The sequence below is a fragment of the Pristis pectinata genome, chromosome 15 (genome assembly GCF_009764475.1).
Source record: "Pristis pectinata isolate sPriPec2 chromosome 15, sPriPec2.1.pri, whole genome shotgun sequence".
Lineage (NCBI taxonomy): Eukaryota > Metazoa > Chordata > Chondrichthyes > Rhinopristiformes > Pristidae > Pristis > Pristis pectinata.
In genome coordinates this window covers 26,149,140-26,161,511 of record NC_067419.1, presented here as the reverse complement: position 1 = coordinate 26,161,511, position 12,372 = coordinate 26,149,140, and positions in this window count along the sequence as shown.

Below are 12,372 nucleotides of genomic sequence, written 5' to 3'. Positions count from 1 at the left end.
TTATGTGCAGGAGCACAGGTCCGTGGATTTTTACTGGAAGGAAACATTAACCATTTAATCTTGTTGGTTGGCTCCAAAAATGACTAGATATGGTTCTTTAACCTGCATGAACAAAAATATCCCCAAGGCTGATTTTGTTGCAATGATTGGCAAGGAAATCATTGAAAATATGTAAAGGAGAGTCAAACAACTCATAGAGATTATCAAACCAGACCTCATTGATGAAATTCTGTCTTTTCACTTCACAAGTCCCACATAAGATTGTAACAAGTTGAGGTTAGATAAATCTCAATCTTTCCCATGCACAAAGTGTCAGACTTGGGCTGCAATGTATTTGCAAAATCAAAACAATCTTCAGAAAAACCAAGTGCTAAAGCTAGTTTTCTTATGTTGAAAAGAATGTGTGTTACCCTCCAGAGAATAAGTGCTTTTTTTGAAAAAAGTCCCTTTCGAAAAGTCAAATTGGTGGTAGTGGGGAGTGTTGGTGGGGGGGGGGGGGGGGGTGGTGGCATCCCAGTGAATTAGCAATAAAGTATTAGTAATAAGTTTTTTCATGTAACATTTTTCAAATTTTCTTGAGGATTAATTTAATCAATGAGCTTACAAATCCTTAGGAGTGATCACAGGTACTTTGAGTGAATCAATAAGTAAAAACACTCACACAGAAGGGGAATATTTAGGTGCCTGAGGTTATCGCCCACTCCTTGCTCTTGTTACGAGCCAGGTTGCTATTTGGTGAATGTCCCTTTAAGACCTGGGCAGTAGAGTAGTGTGTGTGTGTGTGTGTGTGGTGTCATGACGACAGCAAGAAGATTACAACATGCTGACGGTTTTTGCTCAGTGAGTCAGAGGAGACAGAGAGAGAGAGAGAGAGAGCAAGCGAGCGAGACTGACTGACTGCTGGTCTCTGTATCGATGGACGAAGAACAATAACTGTGTCTGTCACTACAATCTGTGTATGGATTTTTGGAGCAAACAAGTGGAGTCCACTTTGTCGTTAACCTGTAGAGGGAAACAGGTATTTGTGTGGATAGCCACGTCTCGAATGCCTTTCGGGGTGGCAGATACTTTGGAACAAAGCAATGGAGATCATCAGTGATTGAGGTGTCGTATGGGTTCCATCGTGGAACATTTGGATTTCATAATTTCTCTCTATATTCTCTCTCTACATTTTGTCTTCGGTCAATGGTGGTTTTGCAAAAGCCTTTGCTCACATTTCACCTTATGACTTGCTGAACTGAACTTTGAGAACTATTTCTGGACTTGGAGTTTGGGAATTTGCCACACACACACTTTGAGTTTAGTTTTGGGGATTATATTTGATATCCAATATTTTTACTTTTCTTATCATTACAAATAGTTATTAATAAAATAGTTTTTAACACTTGTACATGACTTGGTGTGTTTCTATTGTTGCTGGTTCGTAACACTCTGGTCATCACTGATTCATTTAAGGCCTTCACAAGATGGGAGGGCAGAAACATCAGAGACATCTGAGGAAGGAGTGCTCAGAAGAGTTGATGATCATGAAAATGTTAGGATGTGCCGGGGATTGCTTTTGGGACTGGTGTGAAGAGACCAAAGGGCTGATTGTATATGGAATGGGAAAGAGTGATATGGCAGGTTTCCCTTGTATTTGAATCTGAAGCATGTTATGGACGGAATTGTTGGGATGTGGGTTAGAGGATGGAAACAAGTGTTGCTAGATGCAGCTGGGAGATAAGTTGCTGTACCTACCCTTGTTACTCCCAGAAATCATGGAACCCCTTCCTACACTGAATCCAAGTCCTGGGGAGGTGAACCTGGCACTGTTTTCCTCAAGCATTCCAGTTCAGTCCTGCTGGGTAGTTGCAGTGGAGATGATCCTGCAGGTGCTGGGCAATTGAACCTCTCCCTCCTTGACCTGACTTTCTCCAACAAGACCTAAGGGGAGGCATTGAAAAACCTGAGAACAGCCACCATCTCATTATCACCAATAGCTGTGTGAAATTTGAAAGCTCAGAATCAGAATCAGGTTGATTATCATTGACATATGTCGTGAAATTTGTTCTGCGGCAGCACAATGCAAGACAGTGCAAGACATGAAGACATAAAAAATGACTATAAGTTACAAAAATAAATAAATAGTGCAAAAGAGGAATAACGAGGTAGGGTTCATGGGTTTATGGACCATTCAGAAATCTGATGGCAGAGGGGAAGAAGCTGTTCCTGAAACGTTGAGTGTGGATCTTCAGGCTCCTGTACCTCCTCCCCGATGGTAGTAACATGAAGAGGACATGTCCCGAATGGTGAGGGTCCTTAACGGTGGATGCTGTCTTCTTGACGCACTGCCTCTTGAAGATATCCTTGATGGCGGGTGGGTGGGGGGGGGGGGGGGGGGGGGGGCGTGTTGTGCCTGTGATGGAGCTGGCTGAGTCTACAACCCTCTGCAGCCTCTTTCGATCCTGCACATTGGAGCCTGAAGTGCGCCTGTGTTGATTGTCAGCGAGGAAGATTCAATCTTGCCTTAAGAAGCAGTTTGACTTTAAATTGGTCTCAGGAGACACACTTGGGTGCATGAGTGGTGCAGTGTAGAGGTCAAGTCCCTGAAATGCTCGACAGAAGGCAAACCTGGGGTTGGGGCTTTGCTTTCTGTCAAAGCTGTCATTGAACTAAGATTTTTAAATTTCTCTTACATATGAAACCTGTTAAAATTGATGTAAACAATATAAAAAAATTAAAAACACATAAAAAGCAAAGTAACACCCTCCTCCTTGCCTCCTAATCTACAGGACTAGTCCTCACTGAATCAATGGGATCTCAGATCTTGTACCAGGTCTGACTGATGCAGGATCTGACAGGAAATTCTTCAGTGTGATGATGGGAAATCCCAGCTAGACTGGGCCCTGCCATTGGACTCCAGTGGCAGACATGGCAACAGGGCTATCACCAAAACTGTCAAAGTCCCAGACTCACATCTTGAGTGGAAGAACGCCAGTGGTTCTGTCTACAGCCTCTGACTACAGCAAGTACGGTTCAGTACATTGTTGCTTGAATGACATGTTGGCAATAACATGGGATCTTGCCACTTCCTCTTGCCTGTCTGATTTCTCAATGTTAAAATCAAGGTTTAGAACAGAATGTCGGTGAGACAATTTTCACTTGCTATTACGTTAGAAGGATTGGGACAGGGCATTCACTGTGTCCACCCAAAGCAGCAGGAGGCCGAATACTTGGTCAGCCTTCATTTAAAATTCAGAGCAGATATCGGCACTAATCACACCCCACTATTGCCAGTTTGTACTGTTTAAGGATAGTCTGCCTCTCTTAAAAGGGTTGTGCATTTTTCACATGGAAAACATCGGAGCTTGTTTTGATTATAACCTGTGTCCACAGACTTTCAGGTGGTGATGTGGCCGTAAAGGAGGTGAACAATGAAGAGGAGATCCTGTTCCTTGGGAGGAGTGCTGGATTCTCTTAAAGATGTACTGAGTGGAAAATGTTTTATTTGTTCTATGGGTCTAAGATACCCCTATACTTCAGCTCCTTGAGGGGATAAAAAGGTCTCTTAATGGTGTGAAATAACACATGGGGATGGCAGCCTGTTAAAATACCAATTTGTATGTGCCATCGTTAATCTAATCCCTCTATTTTTTGGCTTCACAGTTCATAGAGAAGACAGAAAACAATACGACATGAGTAGAAGCAAAGGTGCAGCATCTTGGTCAAACAGTACTAGTGGGGAGAAAGTACAAAGGAAGAGCAGCACGAGAGATGGAATCCCTGAAAAAATGAAGAAACATTTTGCATTATGATCGGCATTTAGTACTTTTGGATCAGCTGTGAATGAAAATAGCTGCAGTTTGTTCAGTATACATGCACACAGCCTTTTGGGCAGCAAATGGTTGTGCATATCATTTATAAACTTCAATGAAATTACAAAGAGGGTATTTAGTGTAGTTAAACTGGGTTTTCTCACATTGTAGCTGGCCCAGTGCTGTGTCAGCAAAGGGTATTTAAGGCAAACATTCTCCATGCAGCATGACTTCTGTTGTGTACACCAATGAGGTTTTTCATAAATCAGAACTGGAAAACACCAAAGCCCACAGCTGTTTTTCTGAGTTGATCCAAGTGCAGATTGTTTAATGGGACCACAGTGGTCTGGAGTTTCTGCTTCAAGTGCATTTGGCAATCTAACTGCAATTTGTGCCATAACTTAGAAAAGCTTGAGATTTTTTTTCAAGCAACATGAGGCAAAATGACTTTCTTCAGAAGTTCTCTTATTTCTCACCTCCAGTTAAATATACAGCTCTATTGCAGTAAAAGTGCATATTGTTTGAATATGATGAAGAGGTATTCATGGCATTTGCATCCCAGGTTAGCTAATTAAACACAACTTAGATTTAATTAGTACCATTAATGCAGCAAAATGTCCAAAAGTGCTTCATAATAACATTATCAATCAACATATGACACCACTGCATTAGGGCAGGTAATTAAAATCTTACACAAAGACGTCAATTTTAAGGACCACCTTAAAGGAAGAGAAAAAGGGCAGCACAACATTCAGGGAAAGAATTCCAGAGCTTAAGGCCAAGAAAACCGAATGGCAATGCAGAGCAATTAAAACAGGGAGTAGGAAAGATGAGGGCAAGTTTCTAGAAGAATTGTAGGACTGGAGGAGGTTACGGACATAAGCAGGGGGTGAAACCTGGAGAGATCTGAAAACAATAGTCTTTCAAAATTGAGACATAAGCTGACTGGAAGCCAAAGTAGATCACTGAGCACAAGGTTTGTGTGGAACAGGACTTGACACAAGTGATGGATTGGGCAGCTGGCCTTTAAGCACATTTAGATAGGGTGGAGGAGTCTAGTCAGATGATCAGTGGAATAGTCACACCTGTGGAAACAAACATGTGCTTCGGCACTGATGGGTTGAGGTAGGATTGAAATAGACCAAAGTTAGATGTGAAAGTAGGCAGACTTGGCGATGGAGTGAATACGTTAAGTCTAAAATGCAACACCTAGATTACAAGCAGTCTGGCTCAGTTTCAGACAAATGCCATCAATTGGAACATGGAACATTACAGCACAGTACAGGCCCTTCGGCCCACGATGTTGTGCCGACATTTTAACTAAGATCAAATTAACCCTTCCCTCCCACATACCCCTCCATTTTTCTATCATCCATGTGCTTATCTAAGAGTCTCTTAAATGTCCCTAATGTATCTGCCTCTACCAGCACCCCTGGCAGCACTTTCCATGCACTCACCACTCTGTGTAAAAAATGTACCTCTGATATCCCCCCTGTACTTCCTCCAATCACCTTAAAATTATGCCCCCTCGTGTTAGCCATTTTCACCCTGGGAAAAAGTCTCTGGCTGTCCACTCGATCTATGCCTCTTATCATCTTGTACACCTCTGTCAGGTCACATCTCATCCTCCTTTGCTCCAAAGAGAAAAGCCCTAGCTCACTCAACCTATCCTCATAAGACATGCTCTCCAATCTAGGCAGCATCCTGGTAAATCTCCTCTGCACCCATTCTAAAGCTTCCACATCCTTCCTATAGTGAGGTGACCAGAACTGAACACAATACTCCAAGTGTGGTCTAACCAGGGCTTTATAGAGCTGCAACATTACCTTGCGGCTCTTGAACTCAGTCCCCCAACCAATGAAGGCCAACATGCCATATGCCTTCTTAACAACCCTATCAATTTGCGCTGCAACTTTGAGGGATCTGTGGACTTGGAGTAGAACCATTTCATAGGGACAAAGAGTTTTTGACAGGGACATAGATGTGACTTTGGTGTTTCTGATACAATTGGAGAAAATTTCTGCTCCATCCAGTACTGATGTTGGATAAAGAATGTGACAAACCAGACACATTATCATCAAGATGATGAGAGTAGAGCTGAATATCATCAGTGTAAATATGGAACTTAATGCATTGTTTTTGGATGATGTTACTGAGGATTAGGACATTGATGATAAATAGAAGAGAATTAGGAATAGATCCTAGGGGGTGGGTACAGGCAAGTGCAGAGCCCAACTCAGCTGGCTAAAGCCATGGATATGTTAGAGAAATTGTGGGATTGTCTAACCAACACATATATGAATGTCCTTCATGACTTTGATACAGGCTGTTTCAAATCTGCGTAAAGAAAAAATTGGTTAGAATCAAACATTTCAGGAAAAATGAATGCATCTTTATGAGGTGAAAAGGCATATCAGGACTTTGGAGACAAAAAGACGTTGGAGTTTTTTAATTTCCCCCCTTGCTGTGAACTGTAATTATTCATCAAGTTCTGTAAAAGCTCTCCAGATATCATCCAAAATAATTAGAAGATACAAGAACCCTGTTGTAATTTAAAGAATAATCTTGTTTTTAAATGGTATAACAGAAATCCTGGAAGAATACAGTGCTGGGGTGAAGTTTCACCTTGCACGAGTCAAAAAGAGGCACATTTGCAAGTTGTTTATAGTTTATTGGCTCATTGAAGGCAGAATGCAAGGTTAATGGCAGTACTGTGCTGTAATGTTCTATGTTCATTGGCTAGTTAATAGCAGCCAATAAAAAGAAGTAAGGGTCAAGCAGAGTGGCCATTTTGGAGTAGCCGTATTGAGAGGGGCTGCTGGTTATCTAAGTGTGGGCTTTAGTGAGGAGAGTGAGCAACACTAAGGTAAGGTGAGGGTAGGTTCTTATTCTTTTTTTCTGTCTCTTTATTTTCCCTCAAAGCTTTTTAGTCATGACAGGTGAGCTCAGACCCGTGTCATGCTCCTCCTGTGCAATGTGGGAACTCAGGGATGCTGCCAGTGTCCCTTATGACTACGTGTGCAGGAGGTGTGTCCAGCCTGATGACTACGTGTGCAGGAGGCGTGTCCAGCTGCCATTCCTGTCAGACCGCATGACAACACTGGAGCTGTGCATGGATTCAATGGAGCATCTGCAATGCTGGGAATATTGTGGATATCACGTTTAGTGAGTTGGTCACACTGCAGTTTAAAGGCCAAGGGGAGGATAGGGAATGGGTGACCAACAGGCAGAGCAGTAGCAGGAAGGTAGTGCAGGAGTCCCCTGTGGTCACCTCCCTCCAAAATAGATATACTGCTTTGGATACTGTTGGGGGAAGATGGCTCATCAGGGGAAGGCAGTAGAGCCAGGATCATGGCACCGTGAGTGACTCTGCTGCACAGGAAGGCAGGAAAAAGAGTGGCAGAGCTGTAGTGGTAGGAGATTCCATGGTAAGGGGAATAGACAGGAGCTTCTGCGGCCACAAACGGGACTCCCGTTTGGTATGTTGCCTCCCAGGTGCAAGGTTCAGGGATGTCTCAGAGCGGCTACAGGGCATTCTGGAAGGGGAGGATGAACAGCCAGTTGTCGTGGTGCGTGCAGGTACCAACGATATAGGAAAAAAGCAGGATGAAGTCCTACAAGCCGGACTTAGGGAGCTAGGAGATAGATTAACAAGTAGGACCTCAAAGGTAGTAATCTCAGGATTGCCACGTGCCAGTCAGAGTAGGAATAGCAGCATAGTTGGGATAAATATGTGGCTTGAGCAGTGCTGCAGGAGGGAGGGTTTCAGATTCCTGGGGTATTGGAACCGGTTCTGGGGTAAGTGGGACCAGTACAAACCGGATGGGATCAATGTCTGAGGGGAATTGTTTGCTAGTGCTGTTGGGGAGGGTTTAAACTAATATGGTAGGGGGATGGGAATCCATGCAGAAAGATGGGGGAAGCAGAGACCAGAGCAAAAGTTAGAAAAGAGTAGGAGTGGAGTACAGGAAAGTCAAACACAAAGGATTCTAAAAGGACAATGTGTGTAAGGGCACTTTATCTGAATGCTCACAGTATTCAAAACAAGGTCAGTGAACTTGTGGCACTAATCAGTACAAAGGGGTACGATTTAGTGGCCATTACAGAAACGTGGTTGCAGGGTGGAGATGAGTGGGAATTAAATATCCAAGGGTGTCAGGTAATACGGAAGGATAGGCAAGAAGGTAAGGGAGGTGGGGTAGCACTCTTAATTAAAGATGAGATCAGGGCAATAGTGATAGATACAAGATCTAGGGAGCAGAATGTCAAATCTGTGTAGAGATAACAGTGGCACAGGTAATTAACCAAGAAATAATTGATGCTTGTAAGAATGGAACAGCAGTAGTCATGAGGGACTTTAACTGCCACATAGATTGGGTGAATCAAGTTGGTCGAGGCAGTCTTGAGGAGGACTTCATAGAATGCATCTGTGATGGGTTTCTTGAACAGCATGTTAATGAACCTACAAGGAAACATGCTATCTTCAATCTGGTCCTGTGCAATGAGACAGGTAAAATTAATGATCTTGTAGTTAGGGATCCTCTTGGAAAATGTGATCATGGTATAAGTGAATTTCTCATACAAATGGAAGGTGCAATAGTTCAATCTAAAACTATTGTATTATGCCTAAACAAGGGAGGCTACAAGAAGATGAGGGAGGAGTTGGCTGGAAACACAGGCTAAATGGTGAGACAGTTGAGGAACAGTGGAAGACATCCAAAGATTTTTCACAGTGCTCAACAAAAGTATATCCCAGTTAAAAGGACAGTAAGGGTGGGGGGAGCCAGCCTTGGATAACTATAGAAATAAAAGAAGGCATCAAGCTAAAAGATCATGCATACAAAGTTGTCAAAAGTAGTGGGAAACTGGAAGATTGGGAAAACTTTATAAAACAACAAAGAACTACTAAGCAAGCAATAAGGAAAAGGATGATAAGATTATGAAAGTAAGCTAGCACAAAATATAAAAACAGATAGTAAAAGTTCTTATAATTATATAAAGCCAAAAAGGGTGGCTAAAGTGAACGTAGTTCCCTTGCATGAATAGAAGGGGGAATTGATATTGGGTAATGCAGAAATGGCCGAGGCCTTGAATGACTATTTTGTGTCAGTCTTCACAGTGGAGGACATGTCTAACATGCTGAAGAGAGATGTTATTGACGCGATGGGAGGCGAGGAGCTCTGTACAATCGCTGTCATTAAAGAGGTAGTGAGGAGTGAACTAGTGGGTCTAAAGGTAGACAAGTCTCCTGGTCCTGATGGGATACATCCCAAGGTACTGAAAGAAATGGCAGATGTTATAGTAGAGGCGTTTGTGATAATTTACCAAAACTCTCTGGACAGGTCCTGGTGGATTGGAAGACAGCAAATGTCACACCACTATTTAAAAAAGGATGTCGGCAAAAGGCAGGTAACTAGGCCAGTTAGCTTAACATCTGTAGTTGGGAAAATGCTTGAAGCTATCATTAAGGAAGAAAGAGAGACACCTGGATAGAAGTGGTTCCATCAGGCAGACCAATGGATTCAGGAAGGGCGGGTCCTGTTTGACAAACTTACTGGAGTTCTTTGAGGTTATAATGAACGCAGTGGACAGAAGAGAATAGGTGAATGTTGTATACTGATTTCCAGAAGGCATTAGAGGCCTACCACTGCTAAAGCCTAAAATGAATAGATTTAGGACGGAGATGAGGAGAAAACTGCTTTTCCCCCCCCAGAGAGTAGTAAAGCAGTAGAGGCTACCTCATTAAATATATTTAAGACACAAATTTTTGCATAGTAAGGGGAATTAAGGGTTATGGGGATAAACAAATAATTAAGAGTTTACTCTTGATGGGCAAATTATAGGAATAAATTCTGAGATATAGCATCCATCTTCATGTTGAAAGCACAGATGAATCAATAGTCAGCAAGGTCATGTTTAACTACTGATCAAATTTGAAGTCAAGCTAAATCAATGAGGACAGTATGTTTGATCTGGTCTACATAGATCTAGTAAGGCTTTGGATAAGATCCCACATGAACAAGGTGATCATTTCAGTAAAAAGGCCCATGGGTTCCAATGGAGTCACAAATTGGCTCAGTGGCAACAATCGAAGGCTTATAGTTGACAGGTATACTTGCAACTGTCAAGCTGTCGCCACAGGGTTTCCACAGGACTCAGTACTAATGCCCATGCTTTTTGTTCAAATACATCAATGATACTTGACTGTTATAGATTGATGTAGGTAATACAAAAGTATGTTGTGCTGTTGACAGTGAGAAGGAAAGCTTTAAACTGTAAAAAGCAATAGATGCTCTGGCCAGTTGGGCAGAAGTGAGAAATGGAACTCACACCAGACAATGCAACAAGGAAGGGAATACATATTAAACGGGAGGAAACTGACATGCAGAGGAACAGTACCATCTGCAAATTCTACTGGTAGTGGTACAGGTCAATAAAGTAGTTAAAAAGGCTACAGAATGCTTTCCTTTATTAGCAGAGGCACAGAATGCAGCAGGGAGAATACTGTATCTAACACCAGTTAAATTGCAGTAGAGAGTGGATTTTATTTGACAGGGGGAAATGTGCAAGGATTTTGCCAAGATAAAAATTTAGCACCAAGATGAGAGAGGCTGCATTTTTCATTGGAACAAGAGGCAGTAAAATGAGTCTTAAATTATGGAATATAAAATTATGAAGGACCTATTCTTCAAGAAGGATTAAAAACCATGGGGGAAAAGAAAGGAAGTCTCCACAAAATCCTCCAAATCCACTGACATGGTAGGTAAACCAACATAGGAAGCCCTGAAGTTCTGTATGAATCAACTGTAGCTATGCTATAGTCTCAAATCTGTAATTATGGAAGCTAAGTACTTACATAGGAATCACAGGAATAGAAGTGTTTGATGTGGTACTACTCCAGAACCAGATGGGAGGCAGACTTCAAAAGGGGAAGTGCAAACAGCTTTGTAGGATCAGCACAGACAACTCAAATGGAAGCCCTGGCTGAAGGTTGTACAGGCTGTCCTCAAGTAATGAATGGGTCTAGTTTAGTTTTCACATTTGTCCTTAAGTCAATTTTGTCAAAAATACACTCAAAACACTTGATATGGTACCATACCATCATAGTCTTGTCATGAATGGCATCAAAAACAAGACTGATAAGAACAATTACTAAAAAGTGGAAAAGAACTACTGTTCATTGGAATGGACACATTTATGTCAGTTCATTCATATGCATGACTGTCTGCAAGTCAGGCTTTTGTCACCCAGGGCCAGTCTGCATAATCTCTTCATGCTGATTTGGACTGGTTGTCAACAAAATGGCAAGACAAATACCACCTTGCGAGACCAGTGGGTTCATATTGCAGTCTAGGGCAAGTGCATCCACAACCACCCAAATAAAGCTGTGGAATCCAGCATTAACATGCAGTGTGATGGTTGGGTCTATGAATGTATGGAAAAAGTACAACTCTGAAATCTACCACCTTTAGGTTTCAAAACAGCTCACATTTGAACCAGGACTGAAGAGACATGAATAGGAATCAAGTCACACAGGTCAGTCTATTTTAGGGGGTGTGTTAGAACTTCTGATCTGATACTTGCTCTGGCACAAAGATTAACCTCCCAAATTAGAGGTGGTTGAGGCAGACTATGCTGTAAATGGCAAGCAAACAACAGCCAGAAGCTTTTTCTATCTGCCAGTGCTGCAAATAAATACCATGAGCCTTGCTCCAAGTTGTTTTATGCAATCATTTTCCCATTTGTAGAATACTTGGCACTATCTATAGGTTGAGCAAGCTGGGGACTCTTCTCTTTAGAGAAAAAGGAGAATGAGAGGCAACTTAATAAAGGTGTACAAGAGGCATAGATTGAGTGGACAGTCAAAGACATCCCCCAGGGCAAAAATAGCTAACTACAAGGAGCATAACTTTAAAGGTGATTTGAGGAAGATATGGGAGGGATATCAAAGGTAAGTTTTTAAGGAACAGTGGTGGGTGTGTGGAACATACTGCTGGCAGAGGTGGTGGGGGCAGATACATTAGGGGCATTTAAGACTTGGATAGGCACATGAAATGATAGAAAAATGGAGGTTATGAGAGGGGTTAGCTAGATCTTAGAGCCAGATAAAATGTTGGCATAATATTGTGGGCTGAAGGGCTTGTACTGTGCTCTAATGTTCTATCTCCTCAAGTACAATGCATCTCCCCTCAAAGATGCCAATTCTCCAGTGGAACCCACTGAATCAACTAGCCAGTTAACATTACAGTTAGTGTGACTAGACACCAGCCCAGTACCTGAAGGAAATACAAAATTGAATTGGTCTAGGTAGACAGATCCTTGTAGCGAGGCTTTGGAAATCTTGCCCCTTTGTTTTCCATTTGCCAAGAACTTGCCCATCTTTTGACAGATAGGCACTCTTCCTCCATATTACGAATAGTGTTTGTACTTAGTAATTGGCTCCAAGATACTGCTGTCATTTATTGCCACTAGAGCAATATGAAAGGTGATATGGAGGCCATAGCTTTACTATTGCTGCTATCATTCTTCTCCATACACTTCACATTGAAGACAAGTACCAATTTGCTTTCCAAGACCA